We start from the raw sequence: 26,289 nt of genomic DNA, 5'->3' as shown, positions 1-26,289 counted from the left end.
TCCCAGAATGCCACAGCTCCTCAGGCACACACAGGTAACACATGCTGCTTTTCAAAAGGGCAAGCCCTTCCCCATCCATCCGTGCATGTATCCTTTGCCCATCACATCTTTCCTAGGAAAGCTGATCTCCAAAAGAAGATGATCCAGGTACATATAGGTCAACTCTCTGCTGCTCTCCTACCAACTTGCTTTTCTTGCTGCTAACATGGCTTAAACACAAGCATTAAATCCATTTCAGCAGTGGATAACACAACCTGTCACTGGTCTAGAATGAAGGGTGTCATTAAGCAACAACAGGGAACAATCTTTCTTAGTAATTAAAATAGGATTCAAAATCACATCGGACTTTCCAGTACCCAAAGCCCCTTAAATGAAGATCTACAGTTTATTCAGCCCTTTTCAGCACTTCCTTAGCTTACAAGTACTTTTCTGGCAGAATAATCATCTCAGCACATGAGGAACAGGACTCATGAAAAATTCCATGCCATGAACAGGCACATCACTTTGAGTAAGTCAGACCTCATAATAAGTACTTACGAAGGAAATTACACCCCACAATACTGAATGACACTTAACACAGACCTCAAATCTTCATCTGTTTTATAACCACACAAAGCTATTACAAACCTATTAAGCTAGTGGCTTTCTTCCACTTGTATGTAAAACCAACAAAAAAGAACAGAGAAAATCCTTAATTTGCCACTATGTAACATCATACGCAGCAGCCCAGTTTAAACCTACTAGAAAAACAAAAAACAAAAACCAAACAAAAAATCTGCATCAATTTCTTTCACAGTTGAAAGTCAGAAACTTCAGAAGTAAAGATGTTTACCAAAAGACTAGTTTAAAATCAACAATAGAAAAGTATTTTACTCCTTTATATTGTTGACATCAGTTAATTATTTTATATTACTTTTGCATTCCTCATACACAAAGTATGTAAATTCAATAATTTCTCCTCTGGGCTTCCAAATACATCTTGGGCCTATTACCTGCAGCAGTAGGTACAGAATGCAGACTTTGTCTGGGCTCAGGGTAGAAGATGATGTAAATCATTTAAATGAACATGTGGAAAATGGAGGCACTGCCAGAAAATGTTACTGCTGGACTTCATTTCCAGTGTGCCCGAGTGCATTAAAGGGAAAATGCAGAGAAATTGTCACAGATGACTTTGGAAAAAACCCAGGCAATATCAATTCTCTGTAAAGCAATACTAAAGCTACCCTAGGATACAGTTTAGTCCAGTATCTTGTCAACTTGTTAGCATGAAATCAATGAATGTATAGAACTTGTGTGTCTCATGCCTTCCTGAGCACAGATTTAAAGACTGCATGGAATATTAGCGATTGTTTAATTATTTCTTGATGAATTACTAAGTAGGCAAGGTTAAGTAACAGCTGCAGTCAAAATATGGAACTGATAGGTACTTTTCCCTAGATTCTATTTATTCATTTTATTTCCATAATGATTATATAATTTGCATAATTATTATAATTCACATAATGAGTATTTGTATTCATGGGTACCTGAAAGAAATGCTGTGTTCATACACTGAACATTTACTACTTTCTGAAAGTCCAGGTTCATCGGGATATTTCAAGGGAATGTTTATCTTGACTGACTTCTTCAGTCTTGATGAAATTCTCATCAGTTTCTGACAGACTTGTTGTTATCTGTCTTTTGTCATCTTCCTTAGCGTGACCCTTTATCCTAGAAAAATCATCAAAATTTAAAACACTTAAAGTGGAAACAACCAAACTAAAATTCAGGAAAATTAATTAACAATTAGATTTTATATATGAAAGTCTCCCACACTATACAATTGCATTTGAATTAAAAACTTCTGTTCTTCTTGCAGTTTGGGAAGGGAATGTTTTCTGTGTGTCTTGGGATGCAATGCAAGACATAACCAAATGCATTCCTTTACCATCTGTTGAAACCAGCTGGGGCAGTGTTCTTTATCTCCCCCACAACCCATCCTCCCTCCAAGGGATATCTTCTGTTCATGGGCCACTGAGCCTCACTGCAGGACTGATAAAATTACATCATCCCATTGGGAGATGCTCCACCCAGGGGAGGAGCCAAACATTCCTAGCTGGATAAAATTGGAGACTTGGAACACCACAGCAGCCATTCTCCACTGGATTCCCAGAGGAAAGACCAGACCCATCGACACCACTGGAACTTCAGAGGAAAACTCATCCTTCTACAGGATCATTGCTTCAAGAGAACCACATCTGTCACTCCAGGAAGATTGCAGCCACCATTTAATTGTTGACCAACAGGGTGTCAGGTTGTGTTCTGACTCTGTCAGTGGGTTGTCTTTTTTTGGTTTTGTTTGTTTGTTTGTTTTGTACTCCTGCATTTTTATTTTCATTTTCCTAGTGAAGAACTGTTATTCCTATTCCCATATCTTTGCCTGAGAGCCCCTGGATTTCAAGATTATAATAATTTGGAGGGTGGGGTGGTTTACATTTTTTCCATGTCAAGGGAGGTTTCTACCTTCCTTAGCAGACACCTGTCTTTTCAAACCAAGACACTGTGGATGTATGAAGTACATAGATGTTTCATGCTAATTATCTATCTTTTCATATTGTTTTTAGCTAAGTCTTACTTAGCTAAAAACATTTAAGTTTGTTACCGGTAAAATATATTCATTATTCCTACAGTCAGATTAAAACCTTCATATTGCTGCTGAACTGAGAGGAAAATGTTACAAAAATTACAAGTTAAAGAACCTAGAATGACTTGGAGCATGCTGGACAGGAAGGAGAATGATACACATGAGGCACCCACCCTCAGTAAGTTCAGTTACACTTTATTATACCACACCAGAGCCCCTGTTTCAATCATCTATTCTTCTGCTGTGCGTGGAGCAAGGAGCTTTGAAGCAAACTCTTGCACTAATTTTGCATGAAAACACCATCTGGCCCTAAACAACTATCTGGGCTATGGATCTGTTAGTGCCTAGATATGGTCAACATGATATTGAAAGGTCAAAGAAGGGTCTAATTATATGCCTTAGTACTTAGAGGCCATGGTCACTGGAGCATGAACATAATCACTCAGGCCAAACAAGACTCATTTATAATTTTAATTATCAGTGAATCAGACATCTCTTGAAGAGTTGTCCATGTAAAAGAATTACATGACTGCTGCTCAAAATAGCTGTCTTGTTTGTCTCTAAAATAACCCCTTGAGACACCCTCAATAATTCCCTGCTGATATATTTAGAATCCATCAATCTTCTCAAACACTGCATGTTAACCTATTTGGAGTATTGTGTAATTGCACACAAAGAACCTGCCTTGTGTTCCAACAGTACAATCTCTTACAATGGAGTTATCAAAAATCCAGAATTTCAAACCTGAGACGTATCAAACTAGGGCTGACCATACAATTCCATCACTCCCTTGTGTGGAATGATGCAACATGTACAAAACGGACTGCAAAGATATTTTAACAGGTCTCTTGCCTCATTCACTGTATATGGGAGAGTCCTTTGGGGGCTGGGAAATGAGCTGTAACTAAAAAAACACACACTCTGTCTTCTGGGGAAAAAAAAAGAAAAGGTTTTGTTTGAAAGAGACCAGGATGATACAATATGAAGCACATGTTAGTAGATAAGCTGATCTAGAAAGTATACAACCTCTTCAGCTGCCATGGATGCTACATAATATCATATAAATAATTTGAATAACTTCTTGCTCTCAGAGAGAATCATAGGATACAGTGAATTAGAAGGGACCCATCAAGATCATCAAGGCCAACTCCTGGCTCTGCAAAGCACACCCCAAGAATCTCACTCTGTGCCTGAGAGTGTTGTCCATACACTTCTTGAGCTCACAGAGGCTTGGTGCTGTGACCACTTAGCTGAGGAGCCTGTTCAGTGCCAGTCCCACTCTGGGTGAAGAACCTTTTCTTGATATCCAGCCTGAGCCTCCCAACTCAGCTTCAGGCCATTTCCTTGAGTCCTGTCCCTGGCCAAGAGAGTGAAGAGATCAGTACCTGCCCCTCCTCTTCCCATCGTGAGGATGTTGAAGACCACAATGAGGTCTCCCCTCAGTCTCCTCTCCAGGCTGAGCAAACCAAGTGCCCTCAGCCGCTGCTCACACGGCTTCCCCTCAAGGCCCTTCACCTTCCTCGTGGCCTCCTTTGGATGTTCTCTGATGGCCTAATGTCTTTTTTATATTGAGGAGCTCAAAACTGCCTCAGGACTTGAGGTGAGGCCACCCCAGCTCAGAGCAGAGCAGGACAATCCCCTCCCTTGCCCAGCTGGTGATGCTGTGCCTGATGCCCCCAGGCCATGGCTGGCCCTCCCAGATGCCAGGGCACTGCTGACTCATATCCAGCTTGCCATGGACCAGGACCCCCAGGTCCCTTTCTACAGCACTGCTCTCCAGCCTCTCATTTCCCAATCTACAAATCCAACCAGGGCCACTCCATCTCAGGTGCAGAATCCAGCACCTGCCCATGCTAAACTTCATACAGTTGGTGATTTTCTGTCTCTCTAAGTTGTTTGAGGTCTCTCTGCAGGGTCTCTCTGCCCTTGAGGGAGTCAACAGCTTCTCCCAAACTTAGACTCTCGTCCCTCCAAATAATCACAGCTGATCCTTTGACCTATCATAGTCTGCCTCCCTTCTCACACAACCACTGAGTTGAGTTGAGACTTAGACTCAACCGGTCTCTGAGAGGAAAGCAGAGCACTGGGAGGTGGTGGCTGCTCCAGCAGGGCACTGGGAGGTGGTGGCTGCTCCAGCAGGGCACTGGGAGGTGGTGGCTGCTCCAGCAGGTCTGGCTGGCTCCAGCACCCACAATCTGCAGGCAAGGCCACCACCAATGTCACAAAGTGCTTTAAAGATCTCAAACTGCACTCCCAGCCACCGTGACTGCTGCTCTTAGCACTGTGCAGACACAGAGCCGACTTCCAGAATAGGCCTTCAGGAGGAATAAATGCTGAGCACCACACATTAAGTCTCAGGGGAAAATCCCTTCCACACAGAGTCTACTTGCCCAAGTTTAATACGATGATGTATGCTGCTGTTACCATCCATTTTACCCATTCACAACTTGATGCAGGTTTCTCCCATGATTTTACATAGCTGGGGAGAAAAGGAACAGACAGTTGTATAGTCAAAGCAGGTGGAGTAAAGCACAGAACTAGAATCAAAGACAAAGATACTTATCAAATAGAAAAAGGTAATAAATTGGATCATTTGCTTCCATATTTCCTTTCAATCATTAATCAAATCCATTTCCATTTCTAATTTTACAATTTTTCTTTTCTTTTGACCTTTAATAAAATGTTTCAATTGATCAGGGTAATAAAAATGTGAATTATATGAGCTGGCACAGACAAAGAAAGACCGTTGAGTAATCTGTGTTCCAGATATAACAAGGAAAATGCCTTTGATTAAGTATGGGCGAAAAGGTAACTTTAAAAAATTCCAAGTACTATATTTTTATCTTAAGAATTCAGTGAAGTACAAACATTAAAAGAAATTCCAAACATGAACAATCAAAACAAGAGTTTTGTGGGACTGAAGCTGTCCTTGAGTTGACATATAGAATCTATGCGCTCATTAATACAAATATTTTTTAGCACAAATAAGAATGTATTTTTCTTTGCTCTTGAAGTTTATTTCAATTCCATCCCTAACACTAAATTGCTGAAATTGTTTCATAGCAAAAGCACTTAGAAGTTGTTTTTTGGATTTTCTAAACACCAGTGCAGTACTGTCAGCAAGAATGTAATCAAAGCAAAAAGCCTGCTGAGCCTGCCAACCAGTAATATTATTTGTTTCAATAGCTTTCCTTTGAATAGAAGTATTGATTTTCTACATCAGAACTCTTCTACAAAGAGCATTAAAAGAGAAATTAGACTTCCTATTTTTTCTCCATCTTATTAAGGACCATTGTTGAAGACTAGCAATAGAGTCACCAGGGATTTAAAAGTTTGAGCTAAATAGATCAGCTGTTTAGGAATTCTAGGAAATTTTTCTTCTTTTCCAAGAATTCCTGCTATGGGGCAATGACATTCCAGACAGGATGGATAGCATTTTTTTTTTCTCTTGGATGGAGGCAATTAGCTAAATTGCATTATTCCATGACCATCTGGCCTCAGCTACCTGTGTGCCTCACAAAAAGTTCAGATAAAGTGAAGGGAGGTAAAAACAGAAGCACAGAATGAAGGGTTCCAGTGGACTGGTGGAAGGAAGAGGCTGAACTCTGGGAAAAGAGGTCAAGATCAGAGGTGTTTGGGAGAAGGCAACAAAGGGAATTATGGCTACCAGGAGACAAAATTTAAACAAGTTCTGCACTTCAGAATGCTTCTTAGTTCAGAAAAATACCTATATGCCAGGAGAAATCCCTAATGACAGATGGTTCAACAGGTTTTGTTACTCCTTCAGCAACATCTCCAACCTGCCATCCCCACCTACATCACAACAGCCTAGGAGGACTTTCAGGCCTTTAGCAATGCTCTTTCAAGTAACAGCAGTGTTTTCTGACTTCCTCAATATCTATTATTAAAAAAAGGGCAATGAACTAGAGAGCTACTACTGAGTCAAATTTAGTGGGATTAGTCATGTACATTGAAGAACAAAGACTGGCCTCACTTTTAAATTTTTCCTTTAAAAGTAGCAACATTTATTAACACATTCATTATCATTAGCTGAAGATCAGTTTTCAGTAGTTACATTTCCATCATACTGCAATAAATTTAGCACAGTTACTTTCACATCAGAAAATTTAAATTGGAGTTACCAGAGCTACAAAGCAAAGATTTTCCCCCACTATCATTACAGCATTGTTGCCAACATTTGTTGAACAAGGGTGACCCTGGAGTATCCCTAGTGACAATTACTGCAACAGGATCACTAAAGAGACATGAGCAACACATTGCCTTTGCACTCTGAATACACACTTGGGATTAGGGAAGTCCAATAAAAGACACAGGGTTCTATAAGGAACAGGCAATGACGTTTAACTTCTGATCCCAAGGAGGGAATTCAGATTTCAGAGTCTGATGTCTGCAATGCATGGAGGAACTCGACATTTCAGAGTGGGATTCAAAACAAGTAATGCACTTGAAGTCCAGAGAAAAAAACTGAGCACACAGAGAGAGCATCTTAAGTGCCAGAATGAAAACATTTACTCAGAACTGCTGACAAGCTCTAGCACACAGAGTACTGGAGCTGCTTCTTCAGGCAGACTTGTGTGCTCTGACACAGGGTTTCCTAAATATGACTGATGTGGTGATTACACTGTTCACCTTCATACATTATTACAGCTCTCACACCTTGGCTTAGGGTGTAAGAGGTCATGTTCAATGCCATCTTTACCTAACGAGGTTCAAGCCCATGTTTTCCAGCTCCAAGGAAAACCTTTCCCCCAGGCTATGTATCAAATGATACAGCAGTTCCTGTGGTTCTTCCTGCTTGCCCTGTCCTGTTATGCAGACAGAAATTCTGACCTGAGGGGGGAAAAAGCCCACAAAAACTCAAACATGAGAAAGAATCATATCTGGTTTTAATGACTTTATAAGAATACTTTGCCTCTAGATTCCCAGATGCTGATCTCAGCTCCTGAGCCTATTCTGGGATAGCTCCTACCCTACCAGCAGTTCTGTGTACATGCACAGGTGTCCCAAACCCAGAGAACTGAGGCTCCTTTCTAACACTGCATCTCACACACACAATACTCCACCACCTCAATCATTCAGCTGTTCCACTAGCCACACCGTAACCTCACTCACACTCTGCAAATTTCTGGCTTTCCTTTAGAATTCCTCTCATTTTTCTATATTCTAATCCATTCTTTCAAGCACTAACATATTTGAAGTTATCAGTTTGAAGCTTAGGGCACTATCTCCCCATAGCAAAAGCTCCCACATTTGTGCTTGAGAAGCAAACAAGCGATTAGAAGAGTCCAGTCAAATACTGGGAGTAGAAGTCTCCAAAAGAGAGAAGTGGAATGGAGGGGATCCAATTAAAGAACAACTAAGGAGAAAACTTCACCCCCAGCTTAAACGAAATCTAAGAGAAAGTTGTGATTACTGCAGTGTGTTGGAGTATTGGTACCAGCTCTGGATTAAAAAAAGGGTATTCAAACAAAAAGCATATTATCTCAAAGTGCACATTTTTATTTAATTATAGGTAAAACAGAAAGACCAGTAGTAGGTCAATAATAATGACTTATTACTTCCTTTATGTGGCACATTTACAATAAATGGTAATTTACCATTAGAGAGACTTATTAAATTTTTTTCTGCTAAAGAAATTAACATTAGTCATGTGGAGAAAGAGAACACTCTCCATTTCCAGCTCAAGGATTTGCATTCAACAAGGCAGTCAGAGGACATTACAGACCCTGTTCCCCCTTCAGCAATGCAGGAAGAATTAAAGCATAACCATGTATGACATCATTCCAGCTGTACGCTGATGGGCTACAGATCGTTTCATCCATGCTATTTGAAAAACATTCCACTTTCCAGTCATTAGACCTACTAAATGGATTCACCTGCCATACCCTTGGAATCATTAAAAAAAGAAAAAAAAAATCTTTGGCACACAGAACCGTGCTTTAGTTTTATTCTTATGGCTGATGTACTATCAATTTAATGTCCTAAAAATAACTTGAAATTATTTTTTCACTTTCTCCACTGGAAAAAAAAAAATTTCATCAATGTTCTCTGCTTTTATTCTTGCTCTAGGTTTATGTCAAAGTTTGTGATTAACTATCTTAGCAAACAAACATAACATGACTTTCTAGACAAAACTTGTCATTACCAGGGCTGCACTGTGCCTTAGTATTTTTGAATAACTGCTTGTTAGCCTGTTCCAAGGAAAACAGGATCAGTTTACTCATCTGAAGTCTACTTCTGTTAACTTCCTTAATTATTTGACATGAAGATAGAGAGCTGCTATTTAACACTTCTTCCAGTCACAGGAAAATATCACACCATTTGTGCACTCATTATGGCTCTTAACTTCAGACTCATTTGAAAGCTTCAACTCTACAGGTGGGATTTTCAAAGCTGCCTCTAAGTCATTAATTTCTAATTGGACACCGCAACCCTCTAGGCAAGCTTTAAAAATCTCATCCTAAATAATCAATATTCTACTCCTTAATAACCTGATCTGCAAAAGAGTTGACAGGACAAAACATTTAACTACTAAGGGAGACTGCTGTGATCATGGCAGGAAAAATAATAGATTATATATCCTCATCTTAATGGTAGGATTATTTCCTATTCCCCATAAGGTGTGAAAGGGACCAGACTGACAAAGGACATTGGAGGAGAGGGAATACTCAGGAAAAAAAAAAAAAACAAAAAAACAAGAAATTCAGAATCAGAGCTTCATACATATCAGGAAAACAGAAGAGATTCAACAGTGCTGGCCACTGCTTTGTGGTATATTCAGAATAAGTCTAAAACTATATGATCAGATGGCAAAAAAAGCCCAACAACAGTTTAAAAGGATAATAAAATGCTGTATATTGCCACAAAGAAATCTATTTGATAAAAAGAAAACCAAATAATTAAGGTATTATTACAAATCTAACCCCACATTTTTGAAATGTGTAAGATGGGGATTTAAAACACCAAAACAAACATCAGATCTTGCTGAGTTAACTAACAGTTAAACATGAAATAAGAAGATTTCATTCAGAGTATACATCAGCCTGAGTGACCTAATGAAAATGAGAGAACTAATTATATTAAATCTGAGGCAACAGCAGGAAAAAAAAAGTCAGAGAAACATTTGGGAATATCTCACCAATTCGAGACTGTAAATAATTTGAAACATACTCTCCAAATACATCAGAAAGGGGGAGAAGGTAATCTAATATAGACCATCTCCAGTCTAATTAGCAGGCATTTGAACAACTACATTTTCTCAGAGGGAAGAAAAATAACCCTCCTAAAACCCACACATTTAAAATTTTAATTATTATTTTCTCTGAGTTTCCTACATTCTAAAACAGTTACAGAACTGGGTAGTAATTACTTTGTGGAGTCCTTCCAAAATAAAATATCCTTAGCCACCTTGCAGCAGAAAAAGGATTCCATCTGGTTTAACATACTGTGTTTAAAAACACCCCAAATCTTTACATGTTGACATCCAGGTAATTCAGTGCAATCAGAACACAACTCTTTCCCTTAATGGTTCAGTGAAACCTCCTTTGCTTCTGCTTTGATTTTTGCTCAAGTTACCCAATGACATGGATTATGCATGCAAAACCACATTAATAATTGTATATATTTCAGCTATTTTGTTTTTTAATCAGCCTTTTTGGCATTAGGTGCATGAAAAACAATCAAGATTTTACTACAGCATCTGTCAAGGAAATTCAGGTTTCCGTACTTTGATAACTTCACATCTGACTCTTGATATAATCTTGTCAAGTACCTATTTCACATTTGGTCTGACTTGAATTGGTAATCTGAAATATTTAAAAATATTCTGTTACTAATATTGCTCTGTGAATCAGCAGATGATGTCTGGAGAGATGCAGTGTTATGAATTTCAGACATTTCAAAATATTTTAAATAGATCTTTTTATTTTGAGCATAACTAGGAGATGCACTTCTCACTGTTTGTTTTATATAATCACTGTGTATGTAAAATTTGAGAAAAAGTAAAAGAAACTCTGCATAATGAAGAAGCTCAGCTTTTCAATGCAGAGGCAGTGTGGAGTGAGGAGGCTGAGGTTGAGTTCCTGGGTAAGGAACTCAGCATCAGGATTTTAATGTGCCAAATTATCTTTGTGATTTTGCCCAAAGTCCTAGCTCAGACTCAATTAATTCTACATTCTCCAGATTTTTAGCTGTAGCAACACATTAACGGTGAGATTGATGATATTGGGACATTCTTTGAATTTCTCCCACTCACAAAATACCTTAATGAAGCTTTTCTTTCTAGTATGTCAATAGCTAGTGACTTTGCTGCCTTTCTCTAAAGAGGTATTGCTGCCATAATGCAAATAAAACTCTACAGCTGTATCAAAGACCAGCAATTGTTTTTTAATAATCTCTGGTGTGATACCAAGATATCAAAATACTAGAAATCAATTCTTCTGGCTAATTACACACATAGTTGGAATCCTAAATTTCAATTGAAAGAACTAACACATTGGGGCTTTCAAAAGGTGAGCAACACTGGGTACCATCTGACCAGGAATTTCCCTTTCCTACTTTTGCAGTTCGGGGCTGTACTCAAAAGGGCTCTGCAGTGATCCTGAGCAGATGTCTGCCACACATCCAGGAGTGATCTAACAATCAACCTGTGCAGCCTGGGCACTGCCAGCCTGCTGGGGAAATTGCTTTGTGCAGTTCATGATAAAACATGCTCTGCTAGAGCTAACTGGAACCCCCCACTTAATTCCTTATATGAAATAGCTGTAGCCACTGGGAGACAGGACCACTTTCCCTACACAGGACAGTAGCAATGCTTCACAACTGGATTACTGCTTTCAGGACTGAGAAATCCTTCATGTTCCTTGATGTTCCCCACATCATCCTCAGTGGCTGGAACAAGAGGAATGAGAGAAGAGACTCCACCTTTTGCATCACAGATCTGCTTCTTTGTCCCAGTCATTCCCCCCCACACTGTGCTGAATCACCCCAAGCAGTTCCTCTGTGAATGTGTACAATTTTCCACAGAGATAAATAGGCAATTGAAATGTAAAAGCCCATGACCATTCACTTTCTAGATACAAAATGCTGTAATCTTGTAATCAATATGCTATTTAACACAAAGCCAGCGCAGCCCCTGGGGGAGGGGAGCTGTGCTGGGAAGATGTAGCTCGGGTGATAAGGTTTTGATGCAGTCTTTCTGGTTCATGGAAACAAACAGGACCTCAACATTACGGCTCAACAATGCTATCTGATGGTTGCAGTGCCTCGGATTCACCAAAAACAATGACAGAACAGTAAGGCAGCCCTTGGAAACAGAGCATACCTGTTGGTTCAGGCATCCAAGTCCTAGGGCTGAGAGGAAATTCCCTGCCACTTGTCACAGCACTCACAGGGGTTTTTGGAAACTCGTGGCCAGCTGGGGGAGGCTGAGTAACAAAAAAACCAAACCAAACACGCACAGCATTGTTTGGCAGCACTAGAAACACTGGCACGTTTCTAATAATTTACATTATGGAAGTGGTGTTATGTTGGAACAACATTTACAGATTTATATTCACTTTAAGAGAACTCAGCGAAGAAGCAGCACTGGTTTACAGACTATTTCAAATCTAATGAAATTAGTAATCCATTCTTTTAATCTGATAATGTTCTACTAGCAAATAAAACTTTTTTTGTAATAAAATCATCAGATACTATCATTTCCTTGGATTTAATTAGACCATAAGGAATTAAAAGCCAGCTAGATAAAACTAGAAACAGTCAAAGTAATTTGAAATCGTTAAACAATTTCTAGATTTGTATTTAAGTAAGCTTCTACCTTGTCCTTTCAGACCACTGGTGGAGACACAACAGTGAATTACACAGATAAGAGCTGTATAATAACTGACTTGAAGCAGGTATTAAACTCAGAAATTGTCTCATGTGCACTAGGAGAGTTGTTGTCTTGGTTTTAGTTTGCATTTTCATTTGTACTTAGGAAAACTCTGATAATTATAGCTGATAGCAATTTCAGATAAGTGGCAAAAACACATGAAACTACAAAATTTGAAGAAACTACATAAATTAGATATGTATGTAATTAATATGTGTAAAATATAAATCAAAGCACATAAAGAAGAAAACAATCATACAAGCAGTCAAAAAAGAGCATTTCCCTGTGAGATGTTCCAAATCCGATTAAGCAAAGTTCAACTTTCTTGTTCTTTGCCACCTCACCCTCTGCTGAAAGCTGCAGAGGCACATCCAGGTGATGTGTCCATTCTTCAGTTTCCAGTCCAGAGGCAGGCACGTTATAATGTAAACCACTATTGATTTCAGTTCACTTTAATACCCAGGACTGTGAACTGTGGTGATGGTGGACTCCAATTCATAATCCCTGTCAGATTTAGCTCCCACAGCTAAATCCACAGTGGTTGCGAATAAGAGAACTTAGAAATCATTTCAAAGTGGGATATGATCCAAACAGGTGAGTACAGTTTGAAGATATATACACTGAACCAGAAGGTAAATTACTAACTAGCTCTGCTCCTAAGAGGGAACTGAATGGATGCCATGAACCAGGAGCTCAGCCACACCCTGTTATGAAAGCACTGTCTGTGTGGCACAGGCAAAAAGAAGTCATGGCAGAACTCCTCCCATGTTCTGGACACTCTGCAGTGCAACACAGCAGCCCTTCAGGGAACCAATTCCCTAGGTCTCTTCCCTCACCCTCAAAAACATCTCCCCAAATGAAGCGAGTCCAACCACTTTTTTAACCCAGTCCTCAAAACAGCCTCCCACAGATGTGCTGCACACTCTGGTGGGCAAGACTACCAACAGTAGTGCTGTTCAAAGCTCTGTGACACCAAGCATTGCCCACAGGCTGTGGGTTCATTCACATTTTGGATTTTTGTGCTTTTCCTTCCCAAGCCTATGTCTCTTTAGACCACAGCCTTGTATGGACTTCCACCCTCCAAACTATAGTTCCTTGGCTAAAGCCAAGGATTTAAATCTGTAGAAGCCTTTTTAGGGTAAAATTAATCATGTCACAGGTATATTCTGTCTCTCCACCGATAAAACTCCACAGTCATGATATCTAGCCCAGTGGTAGCTATTTATCTATTGAAACATTCAATATGACAGTAACTCTACCTCAAGTCACTAAAAAATGACTAGGAGTCAAGAAAAAGAAAGAATAAGAACATCAGACTAACTATAAAATAAGTTCCTTCTGTATGTGAAATAAAGGTGTCACATCTTCAATTTTTAATTTTTCTAAAGGATTGGGCAGATGCCTCTAACACATGGTCCATAAGTAAAGTTCTCATAGACAAGAAAAGCTGATGATTAAGTAGTAAGTTGCTGATTTTCCAGCAGCAAATCTTATTATTACCCAAACCAGTAACAGCAGCCAGCCTCTGCTGCCTATTGGCACTCAAATACCTCCCCAGCATTACTTGACTAACCAGAAATAGACTAAATTTCATCCCCATACCTAGACTATTTCTGTAATTTAAGAAAACAAACCAAAACCAAAACCAATGTGATTCTGTCAAAATGAGAACCAGAACCCCATTTTGTTTGCATTTACTTTTGCAACATTTCACAGTCTGCGCTTTAGCAGGCAAGTTCTGTTGTCATATATGTCAGTTTTAAGAAACAGTTGTAAGAAATAAACCCAAGCACTTTCTGCAGGTCATTATAATGTGTACAAGTTTTGAGAATGCAAGCTGTAGTTCACATATACATAGAGGAATCCCAGGGACCCGCCCAATTCATAGCCCTGGGGAACCTGGCAGTTCACAGGGGCAATATCAGAAGATGAGATATTTACAGTGACAAACTGGCACCACTGAGGCAAATAGTAATGAAACAATGTCAGAACAGAGCCCACAGGGCTCAGGAGCTTCTACAGGTATTTTAAGAGAAACTTATGATCTCTGGTATCAAAAGCCACAGGAAGATCAGTAAGAATTAAAATTGACAATGTGCCAGAATCCACCTACTATGAAACAGAAGGTCACTACAAATCCTCATTAAAGCTGTCTCTCTGCTTTGGCCTGACTGAAATTTTTCAAACAGTTTATTATTACCATGAAGGTAAGGGCTGCAGTTGCCCTACCACAACCTTTTTCCAGGACCTTTGCTAGAAAGGTAGATTTGAAATAAGGTGGAAAACTGAGAAATTGCCTGAGGACAGCAAAAGGCTGCTTAATCAACTGCTCCAATCTTCAGCAAAGAAGAAATTCTTCAAGATGCCAAAGAGGTGTTAATGATAGATATTATAAAAGGGAGCTGCTACAGTATATCTTCCAAGGACTGCTACAAAAGCCTTGCTGGCAAAAGATCAAGAAAACAGCTTGCAAGTGCAAGACCATATCTATAATAAAAGTACAATGTGACAGGTTTAAAATCCATAAGCTATGCTGAAGTACATAGTTCAGAATCCCAATGACCCAGCTGGAACTGAAGTTATTGAAAGCCTTGGCATTTAACCACCACAGAAAAAGGAAAGACCCCAAAGCCTTCTCTCATCTCTCCACTAGTAGACCTTATGCCAGGAAGCACAGCAGCCCAGATTGCTTCTATGTAACCAGCTTGGAAAACCACCCTGCTTGGAAAACTTCAGCAGGTGCTGAAGTATGCTCCCAGCAGAACAGCAGCACTGAGCAACACAAAATGAAATCCTCAAGCCCACCACAGGTCCTTGAAACAATGGGACAAGCTGAGCATGTAGTGGCAATGATGGTCTTCCACGAGCTTCCCTGGCCTCTGAGGCAGTGCCTTAGCAGACAGTGAGACCATGGACCCACAGATCTACAGCGAGGTCCTCCCAGCTCAGTTCCTCTGACTCTTCACTTATGGCACTTAGGTTCCTTTTGCTCACCACATTCATTGTGCTCCTCCCTGTCCCATGCATGTCTACTCAATAAAGGAGTCACCTTTCTAGGTCAGAAACCAGAAAGAAAATCTGGGAACACTAGTTGGTTGCTCCTTCAGGACCAGCAAGAGTATCACTGTACCCCCAAAGCCCAACCAAACCACAAAATTTCCCTGCAATCCAAACCTTTACTCCCAGACCCCAAGGATGATAAAGGAGCAGCATCTCAGTGCTGCCCTAAGTCTGAGAAGGGTCAGTATTTGCTCATGTCTTTGGCAATCTCACTTCTTTTGTGCTCAACAAGCATTTTAATTGAGCAAAGTTTAACTGACTTTGATCCTGCTAAACATTTTCTTTTAGCAATGGCACCATTAACAAACATCAGGAAAAACCAAAAGGGATTTTATGGAAACACAACCCTCCAGGGAAGCTATTGGGAAAGGAGCACGTGGTCACAGTCAAGTCCTGAGATACGAGCTGGTCAGAGTGCTCTGAACTCCTGAAAGGAGAAGTGCTGGTGGCTGGAAGAGGTGGTGTGAAAATGAATGGCACTGAAGGAACAAGGAGATGTCTGAAGAGCTGGACTGAAGGGAAGGAGATGCATTAGTATTTCATACATAGATGAAGTTCAGTAGTCACAGAATTCACTAAGAAAATGAGGGTGAGGTCTCCTGTGAGATTATCAGTGAAGGGACAAGGGAACCAATAGTAGAACAGGTCATCAGTGACACATAAGAAGGAAATGCTGAAAAGCAAATAACTGAAAAGAACAGCCTATACTTCAGTTCTTGGATATCTCCAGTATGGAAAAAATAGATAAATTCTGGGTTAAATCTAACACACCACCCTCTTTACAACAGCAACTGGTGCCAAAACTTTTGACAGCATCTAAAGAAATCCCGTAACAAAAAATTGTGATTTCTGGAAACACTTGCTTTTTGTCTTCTGCTCATGCCCTTCTGTAACTCTGTGTGCACTTCCACCACTGGTGGCATTACGTATACAAAACATCCACTTCCTTCTCTCTCTCCTGAAACCTCCACAGGCTCTCATTGACCTTCATAGAAAGGACAAGAAGCAGCTGTTTGACTGTTATATTAAAAAATAACATTAAAAATATTTTCCCATAAATTTTAAAACATCTTGCATCTACCTTACTTGTATCAATATCATAACTATATCAGCTAAAGGAAGAGGATAAAAAAGTACCAAGTTATGTGACTCTGAAGAAGCAGTGAGGTCAGACCTGTGCTTTTTATACCAATTCTTTGTTTTATACAGATGTAAGGAAATAAGGAGTCCATTATTTTGTCAAAAGCAAAACAAAGATCAGTACCATTCTTGATAATATCACCTGTTTGTCCTCCAATAGATGTTAATTTGTTTCACATTTATTATAAACAATGATCAGGGTTCTCCTCTTGAGCTCCATCTCCATGTTGCTGTATTAGCTGGATGTCACAAAACTGTTTTCACATTTGGGCTCCTGCAGGTCATAATCCAATACTGCACCATAATAAATGCATTAGTAAAAACTTTAAACACTTTCTTGTAACCTGGCTTTCCTCAGACCTGAGCCAAGCAAAATACAGGAGTGCATTGCATGTGTGCTGAGCACAGTGATGAGAGGTGTGACTGGCACACAAATCACACACTAGGCACACTGTGAGCTCATTTTTTTCCTGAAATGGAGATGTAGTTCCCTGGTCTGGCACACAGAAATGTGAAACTTTGCAACAGAGTTATAAAATCCATCACAGCTCTCACACAGAGCCAGGTCTATATTTCAGCTCTGCTGGACTGGACATGAGGAATATATGGATATCACAATCTAGCTAAGGGAAAAAAAAAATCAAACAGATGTGTATCTTCAAATTCTCACCATGAGAAGAATATAAAGTGTGTAAAATGCAGTTTCTGTGTCTTTGTTTTCAGCTCAACTTCTCTATGCTTGACTACAGGTTATCACAATGAACAATATTTTCTTTTGAATTCATTCATTCACTAGGAGTTTTTGGCAAGAGGATAGTCTGAAACCTTTGTATGATGATGCTCAAAGTTCCTTAAAGTTTTGTCAGCAGCAGCTAAGCACTTATATAATGAAAAACTCAGGACACAGAATTACTTAATTCCACAGCTTTGTCCCAAGAAATAAATCTGCTGGAACCCTGCAGTTTTGCAATACATGATCCCCTTAAAGCATGATCTATTGTTTAGATGTCTACATACAAATCAACTGATAGTGCCTGATATTGTTTCCTCTAAGAATTATGCCTGAAGCTTTCCTAGGAATATGGTTCACATAATTACTCTTTAGCATGCATGCAAGAATTCCCACAAAAACCAGTAAATCAGCAATACCTGTGGGTACAAAACATATTTCACATCTCCACATTTTCAAGCTGTGAGGAAAGTTCAGAGTTTCCACCTGTTTTCACAGCAGTAGGAAGCTGGGCCCTGGTCATCTGAAACATCCTATGGGGCTCCAGATGCAAACCATGATGTGGTCACCTTGCAGCCAGGCACTCCCCCAGCCCCAGGTCAGTGTCACACACAGCACACAGCTAACTGGGCATGGTGTCACCTTCTGCCAGGGAATGGAGCAGGAATGTGACTGCCAACAGGAGCAGCAGAAATGGTGGAGATCGACCCCCCAGTGCCTGGCTGTGCCTTTGGTGGGAGGATTAAACTGATTAGCAACGTGGGAACACAATTATTTTCTCCCAGGCAGCTTGCAATAAGCACCATGATCCCACTTTAAGCTTCTTGCATATATCAAACTGGAAAAAGGAACAAATACAGAAGAGCAGGAGCTAAGATTCACCATGAACCTCCTCGCTTCTGACCCAAACAGGAAGCAAACTATCACCTTGTCCTTGCCAACAACAGCTATTTCCTGGCTGGTCCACAGAGGAAAACATTTCTTCTTCCCCTTCAAAAAAACCCTGTTTGGGAGATAAGGAGCAGAAAAGATATTAACATATCATTCATTATGCAAACAGAAGGCATTTGGGTGTCTGGATTAGGAGACAATGAAAGAAAGCATTTGGATAGAATAATAGAATTCCTCATGTTGGAAAAGACCTTTAAGATCATCAAGAGAAACCATGAACACAGTACCACCATCCTGTTCACCATTAAACCACGCACTCAGTCATATATCTTTATGATTTTTTAACACCTCCAAGGATGGTGACTCCTCCACTTCCCTGGGAAGTTTATTCCAATATTCTACAATTCCTTTCTGTGAAGAAATTTTTCCTACTACCTAATCTAAACCTCCCCAGGTTCAACTTGAGGCCATCTCCTCTCATCCTGTCACTTGTTACCTGTGAGAAGAGACCAACACCAACCTTGTTTCAGGCAGCTGTAGAGAATGATGAGGTCTTCCCTCAGCCTCCTTTTCTCTAGGCTAAACACCCGCCATGTCCATAAAACAAAACAGAGAACAATGAGGAAAAATCCATTCTGGTAGAAGCTGGGTCATTCTTGTGTGAATATATAGATGCTCTGATAAGTAAGATGAAGGTTTAGTACCACTGTTCATAGACAAAATATATTTTCATTTGTCCATAAACCACAAGCCAAACTACAGAAGAGACACTGCTTGCCTGGAAGCTGACCAAATCCATTTCTCCTGAAGTAGCAAAGTACATCAATAATGTACTCCAAGTCTTTTATTTTTCACTTGGCACTAATTCCTTTACTTACTCCACATCACCATTTCAATCTTTGTAAAGATGCATGGAGATCCAAAATAAGCTCCTACTTTAGCACAGCATTTAAGCACGTTGTTGGGGTTGAATATAATAAAGAGATGCTAGATGATGGCCTAAGGCTGTGGGAAAATCCCTCTCTGTGAGGGTGAACAAGTTTTGCCCCCATAATTCCTCCTGTTTCAGTTATGTTAATCTAGCTAGAAAGTTGTTTGTTCTCTGTGTTATGGTTGGCTATGTTTTGCCACAGAAATTTTAATATTCCTCATCACCCTCTCCTATTGGATCCTTCCCTTAAACTCCTCCTCTTATCCAAGTTTACATATATCCCTGTCAGACCCTTGACCCGGGGATTTTTTGCCTCTGCCTTGTGTATCAATCCTCCTTGGACTCCCTCTCTCCCAGTTTGCTCCATATAGCCTCTAGTTTGCTCCATATACCCTGTGAGGTTTAGTGTTTGTTGGTTTTGTATTATTAAAGCTTTCAGTTTTGGACAACTGGGTCAGAGTCCATCTTTCTGCCCCAAGACGCCGAACCACATGAAGCCACCAATCTCAACCGGGCTGCAGCACATACTGAACTAAAGTACCAGAAAGTTCAGCAGGGATGCTCACGTGCTCAAACCACCCTTGGCATCTCTGAATTCAGACAAGCACCATTATCACTGGGAACAAGAGCACTTCCTCACCTGCCCATCACAGCCCAGAGGAACGATTGTGTCTGGCCCCATGACCAGGATCATGGGGCAAATACCAAAACACCCTCACAGGGGAGGAAAAGGACTCCTTCTCCAACAGAACCTGCTGCAGCTCTTATGCTACACAGCAAACAGCAGGAGCATTTGGCTATAACATTAAATGATGCTGTTACAAGTGCCTAGGGCTGTGGGAAAGAAAAGCTGAAGCATAAATGCTTAAAGTGAGTAAAGGAGCAAAGGAACTGCCATAACGCACAAAAATAATTTCCCTCCAAAAACAGGTACCACAAATGAGTACGTAAAACATCCTGGCCTGGGCAATTAAATAGCAGGGTAAATACAATGAAAATCTCAGCATTATCTCAGTGTTCAAAGGCTGGCTTCTATTTAAATCAAAATAAGTTTTCTCTCTTTTATTTTTAAAACTATGAGTGCTGCCTGGCTGGGTTGTTCTGTGCTACACAAATTAAAAGGGAGGCCTATATTATTTTTTTAAGAAAAAAAAACAGGTCAGAGACAAAACTAGTACATATATTATAATAAAAGAGCTGATAAAGAATATTCTGCCTTAAAGTTCATGGCAGGCAGCAGCAAGAAACCACATGATGTTGGCAACAGGTACTTTAAACCTCAGGTCAAGGATAGTTGCTATATGCCCTGTCAATACACTGTTAACCATGATTGATTTGGTCCAGTGACAGATAATCTATTATGCACTCATACTTCAACACCACTAAATCAAAGATAGTTTGTCTAGCAGAACAAAATGACACAACATAGGAGAAAGCACAGGGACAAAGCAGTAGTCTTCTTTTCACCCAACATTCTCCTGTGACATAAAGGAATCAACATTTAGCAAAACACAAGTGCTTGTGTTTCTGAAGGACTTAGAAGAGGAAAACACTGTAATTTAAAAAATATATACTGATGAAAGAAAAACCATAGAAGTTCTAGCAAAATGTCAGAGAGAGTTGCAAATAGCCTAGACATAAAGAACAAAGTAGGGAAAGAAAACCTGCCCCAGAGTCAAGCTGTGTGGAGATAATTTATCTAAAACTTTGCAGTGGGGGAACAGAACCAAGCTCGCCATTTCTCATCACCTTCAGTACAAGGGGGGGAAACCAAACTGGATTCTTTCCCAGTGTCAAACAGCATAGTTTACATGCTTTTATTGCCTGACATAGGCTTGCAGCTTCCATCTCATTCTCCCTCCTGGTCTTTCCTTATTTAATGTGGAATCTGCCTAGAGACATAATGTCTAGGAACACCTTCCTGTGTGTATCCCAACACTGATATTCTAAAGCTAAGGACTGCCGAGTGCCCACTGCCTGCACAACCCACCACTCTGCCTGAAAATGGAGTGCATTCATCCTCTTTTGTTATTCACTCTTAATATCCTGAGGTTCACAGCATCAGGAGCCTCTATTGGTAAGAGGCAAGACATTTCTGTGAAATAATTGAACTCCATTATTCTGTCATCCAGATACCCTTTGTTGGTCACAGGGACTGACTAGAAATTGACCCATCCCATATAAAGAATTAGCAGAGGGTGTAAGTAACCTAGGAAGCAGAAGAAGAACATGGAATACTGTGCTGATTGGCATCCATACTCTACACCCATCCATTTCTATATGGATTATAAACCACCAGCTGGTTACTTTGAGCTGGATAAACGTGTGACAGGCAAAACCCCAAAGGGCTGTGCAGACACCTGCAGTGTGTGATTATAGCACAGCCCCAGAGCAGAAGTGCTGCACAGACTCTCCAGCCAGCTCTGCCAGTCCAGGGCTACAGAGATGTGCTGCTGTGGCCACTGTGGGAGCTGAGCCAGCCTTTGCACACCAACCAGTGCCTTTCACAGCTGCACAAAGGCATTTGGGGCTGTGCTGAAGCACTCGATTGCTATGCAGGGGTGTAAAGGGTTACTAAATAAAATCTCCCCCTCAGGCCTTTTCTTTTGGAGGTCTGCATGGAGTGGGCCAAAACTAATTTTCTCTCCTAACCACATCTAGCAAGAAAAGCTCAGCCATACACAGAAGCTGTGAAATATTTGACAAGGACAAAAAAGACTTGGAGAACAGTGAAATATTAACCTGGAGATAGTGTTCATGCCCCTCACCATTTAATATGGGACAGAAATAAGTGGGTCAGCCCTCATCACAGAGTAAATAAATAATATTTTACATTCTATTGGGCAAGTACAGTATATATTTTCAATGCAAAGTCATTTTACCAAAGCCAAGTAGCCTGCAGATATTTTTGTGTTTCCTCAGCTTTATTATTTCCTTCCCTTAGATTACACAGACTCAGATTTTTCTTTAAAAGTAAGTATACTACAGCTGTGTATAATTTTTCTCCTCAAGCTTTGCAAAGTGTTGTCAAAGCAAAGAAGGAAAAAAGCCCACCATAGTAGTGATGGTGACCAATTTCACTTTTGTGCAGCCAGCAGAATCAAATTTGCTTCAGCTTTAAATGCACTGACAATTTGAAAAATTTAACAGAAGCTTTTTTCCTTCTAATAATAGACACCATTAATAAGTAACATTTACAGATTCTTCCAGCCTTTACAGCATGTCCAATATGCAAACCCTGATATTTTTGTAAAGGCTGAGCTCCAGAAGACCTCCCAAGAGGTACATGGATCAGGCCTTCAGAACCTACACTGACACCTCCAGGGGTTTAGGGAAAGCATTTCAACTTAACCTGGCTGAGGAACTGGCTCTTTAAAGGTATTTATTTTCATACTCTGACACTGCAGGCCAACTAATCTAAGTATTTATCCCATTTTATGCATCACTGAATTAAACTTAATAATACTCAATTTATAGACAAAGAGTGAGGGAACTATGTGCTTGCTCCAGGTTGCACAAGACGACAGAAATAAAAGCTTGCATTTCTGACAATAGAAATATCTGAGCAAGAAGTCATCCCATCCTCTACTTAAAAATAAATCATGTGTAAGTGTGACCACAGAGGGGACCCCTGTTCAGTTGGCACAAGTGGGTACAGCTCTTTTCTTGTCAGCACAGCTGTGCTCCATTTCAGTAGCTCATCTGATCCAGAGTTTGTGTACGTGAAAACTGACTAAACACATGAGAAACAGAAAGCTTAAACACATGCAAGGTGTGCTTATATGGTCAATCTAAAATTTATCTCATTACCAATGAAGTTCTATCCCCAAAAGACTTAAATTCAAACCATTTAATGCTAATTAAAGTGGTTGTGTTTAAAGCAGCCTATCTCCCCTCAAGCGGTTAAATTAGGCTTATGAAAAGAACATCAGATGACGTACTCATTTCTTATTACCATAAGAAGGGTGACTTCCTTGGCTGGATGATTTTTAAAGAAATCATATGGTAGTGATATAATTTCCCCCCCAGTTAATAACTCTGGTGTGCCTGAGAGGCAGAGAGAGAAGAAAGGTCTCATTACACCAAATAAAAAGCAATTTGAGAATACCTACTGTCAACTTCAGCAAGGCAAAATAATTTAGCCATATATATTCACATATGTTCAGTTCACTAGAAACTCTACGTCGAAGCCCAGGTCATGCCTGACTCAATGGAGAGCACTCATAGGACACAAATTGCAGAATGTTTCTTATAACAGGCAGAGAAAAGAGAAAACACATTAAGAAAATGGAGTGCTTGAGTATCTTGTAAATAGAGAATGTCTGCCTGAGCAACCTGCCTTGCAATCAGCTCTTAAGCCCCAAAGGCATCAACTTGTGCTGTATTTGCTGGCTGACAGAGCCATACCCAACCCTAAATGCAAAGGCTTACATCAAAAGTAGATGGGGTTTTCTGGGGGGAGAAAAAAACAAAACAAAACAAAACAAAACCCAAAAACAAACAAAGAAAAAAAAAACCCATTACACCAAAAGGCACAGTCACTTGGAAGGAGGCCACTTTCTCTGAAAAACAGTATTTCAGTAATATTTGATGCATGAATATTCCAACCCACATCCAATGCCTCAGCCCATCTGCGCTCTGCAGCCTCGCTACCCCAAAAGCAACACCTTGAGAAATAAATGCAATTGCTGTCTATTTCACTGCACACAAAGGGGCTAATGAACTCACATTTGAAATAAACCAGAGTCATTGAAGCTTTAGTGCAGCCATATATTAAGATACGAATATATTGTTCTCTGTCCAAGGAGACTTAACACGGGAGACATTAAAGCATAAAACCTTTATTATCCAGTAAGCCAGCAGAGCTCCCTGGCGCTCCCTGCACTTCCACATCCCAGGGAAGCGCTCCTTCAGCTCCCAAGGGAATGAAACACCTCACCGGGCCCGGCTCCTGCCAAAGAATATATAAATATAATTTTAAACGCCTGCCGACCTAGGAGACGGGCTGCATTTGTGCACTTGGCAACAACTCGGGTAAGTCTGGCGGAGACGACCAAAACAAAACGAACAAGTCAGGAAGAGGCCACTGACATAGATGAATTCTAGACTGGAGCACTTTTAAGGACAAGATCTGAGCAAGCACGGGGAGGTGTTCGCCAGCACCTGAACGCAAAGCTTTTCCTCAGACAAACGCAGCCAATCCCGATCCCCTGGTTCATCTTTAACACGACCCACCCAAGACTTGTAGGCGTTTGGAAAAAGTGAAGTGAGTGGCCCGACGCATAAACTGGAAACTAATTCTGACAGAAAAGCCTCCAGAGCTCAATTCCCGCTGTTGGGTATCAACGCCCCTCAGCCCGGCCCGGCCCGGCCCTCAGCTCAGCCCGGCCGCGGCTCCGAGGGTCGCGCCCGGCCCGCGGGGCCGCCCCGCCCAGCGCGCACGGGCCCGGCGGGGGCGGCGCTCAGGCGCCACCTGGCGGCGTTGGGGAGACCGGTCCCTCATGAGGGGCGGGCGCTGCCCGCGGATTAAAATGGATAAAGCGGGCGGCAAATGAGCGTCCCGACCGAGGGAGAGCGTTTCCGGACCTTTCCAGAGGGAAAGGAAAAGACCAGAAATTATTGAGTCATGCTTTGAATTGTGGGGTCTTCCCATCGCCAGACTGTCCAACAGAACATCGTGCGAAAGCAGATTTGGGGCGGGATGAAAGACTGTCATTTTGCTAAGTTACCCTTCTTCCTGGCCCACATTTGCCCAATTGCTCTGTCTGTTTCTAGGCAGACGCCAAAGCGAGAGGTGTGTCAATAAAAACATGATTTAAAGAGGAGAAAGTCCTGAGGGCGGTCGTGGCATGGGAGCTGTGGAGAGGATCCAGCTCTGGAACAAGGGCAGGTCTGAGGCAGAGTCCTGGGGTAACTTTATGATGCTTCTATCCCCTGTCGCCTTGTTTATGTCACATATTAAGTTCTTCACCTTTAAAACTGACTCTGAAAACAAAGAGGGGGAAGAAGAAGTGCACAGTTTTGTGTTCAAAGCACTCACTCGCCTCCATCCTGCTCCTGGACTGGGCTGTCTGCAGCACGGACAGACAGCGGGACAGAGCTCTCCTTTGCTTTTAGTTAATTTTAGCTAACTGAAGCAGAGAAGTTCCCTGGACTTCTTTTTCCCTTTTTCTTAAATCTGTTCAAACCTACTCTGAACTGAAAACCCAAACAAACCTGGGAGCTCACGCCTGTGGCCCACCAGGCCTCGGCGCTTTCCAGTGCTGGAAAGACTAACAAAAACCTAAGCAAACCAAGTTACACCACATTAAAAAAACCTTTTTCTGAATTTGCCACCTCATCAAACAGCGAGAAGTTTTATTATTTAACTTTATTCAATTCCTGTTAAATAAACATTTTTTTTTTTCTACTTTTATCCAAAAAAAAAAAATAAAATCTTTCCCCAAAGCAGTTGGGGAAGTGGGGTTTTTTCTGTAAAAACCCCATTCAAAAGTTGTCTCCAAAATTTACCCTAAACCAAGGAAGGCAGAGAGAGAAGGGAGAAGGACAGCAGAGGGTACAGACCACAATTAATGTGATCACATAATGTGTGATGCAGAGTTGTGTTTTACGTGTCCCAGCACTGGCTGCTCTTGGGCTGTGATATCTGTTGGAACACACTTTTTACAATAGTAAAAAAAAAATGAGTCATTAAGTCTGAAGGGCTTTTTCAGTGCTGCATCAGCCTTGTGGAGGATGCAGACATACATGGTACAGCCTCCCTATTCACCACATGGCAATTAAAAAAAAAAAAAAAAGATAGTGTGTTGGCTCCTAACAGTACCTTCTTTTTTGGTTTTTAAGGTGTCCATTCTCTGTGCTATCATTATAAGCTGCTCTGGTGTGTTTTCCATGTTTAGATGTCAGGATAAGGCAAAAATCTATAATGATCATTATTCTGTATTTTAAGGACTCTGAACAAAAAAAGTCACATTGTTTGGCTTAGGGGCCTTAAGCATTCTTGATATTTTGTGTGTGTTGTT

At 40.7% G+C, this 26,289-nt stretch overlaps 1 long non-coding RNA gene across 2 annotated transcripts in view; it reads right to left on the bottom strand.

Moving 5' to 3' along the window:
* LOC111930443 (uncharacterized) overlaps positions 1-24,678 on the bottom strand; it is a 57,338-nt gene extending 32,660 nt beyond the window's left edge. Inside the window, exons 1-3 of one of the 2 annotated variants that reach the window (XR_002865170.2) lie at positions 24,503-24,678; positions 18,373-18,448; positions 1,527-1,710 (exon numbers count right to left, since the gene is read on the bottom strand). This is a non-coding gene — a long non-coding RNA (uncharacterized LOC111930443). The remainder of the gene's footprint in view (positions 1-1,526; positions 1,711-18,372; positions 18,449-24,502) is intronic. The other variant, XR_015288048.1, reaches the window with a different exon arrangement.
* Between the last annotated feature and the right edge of the window lie 1,611 nt (positions 24,679-26,289).

Source organism: Cyanistes caeruleus, chromosome 6, assembly GCF_971803275.1.
Source record: "Cyanistes caeruleus chromosome 6, bCyaCae1.hap1.1, whole genome shotgun sequence".
Classification (NCBI taxonomy): Eukaryota; Metazoa; Chordata; class Aves; order Passeriformes; family Paridae; genus Cyanistes; species Cyanistes caeruleus.
This window is presented reverse-complemented; position numbering and strand designations above follow the sequence as displayed.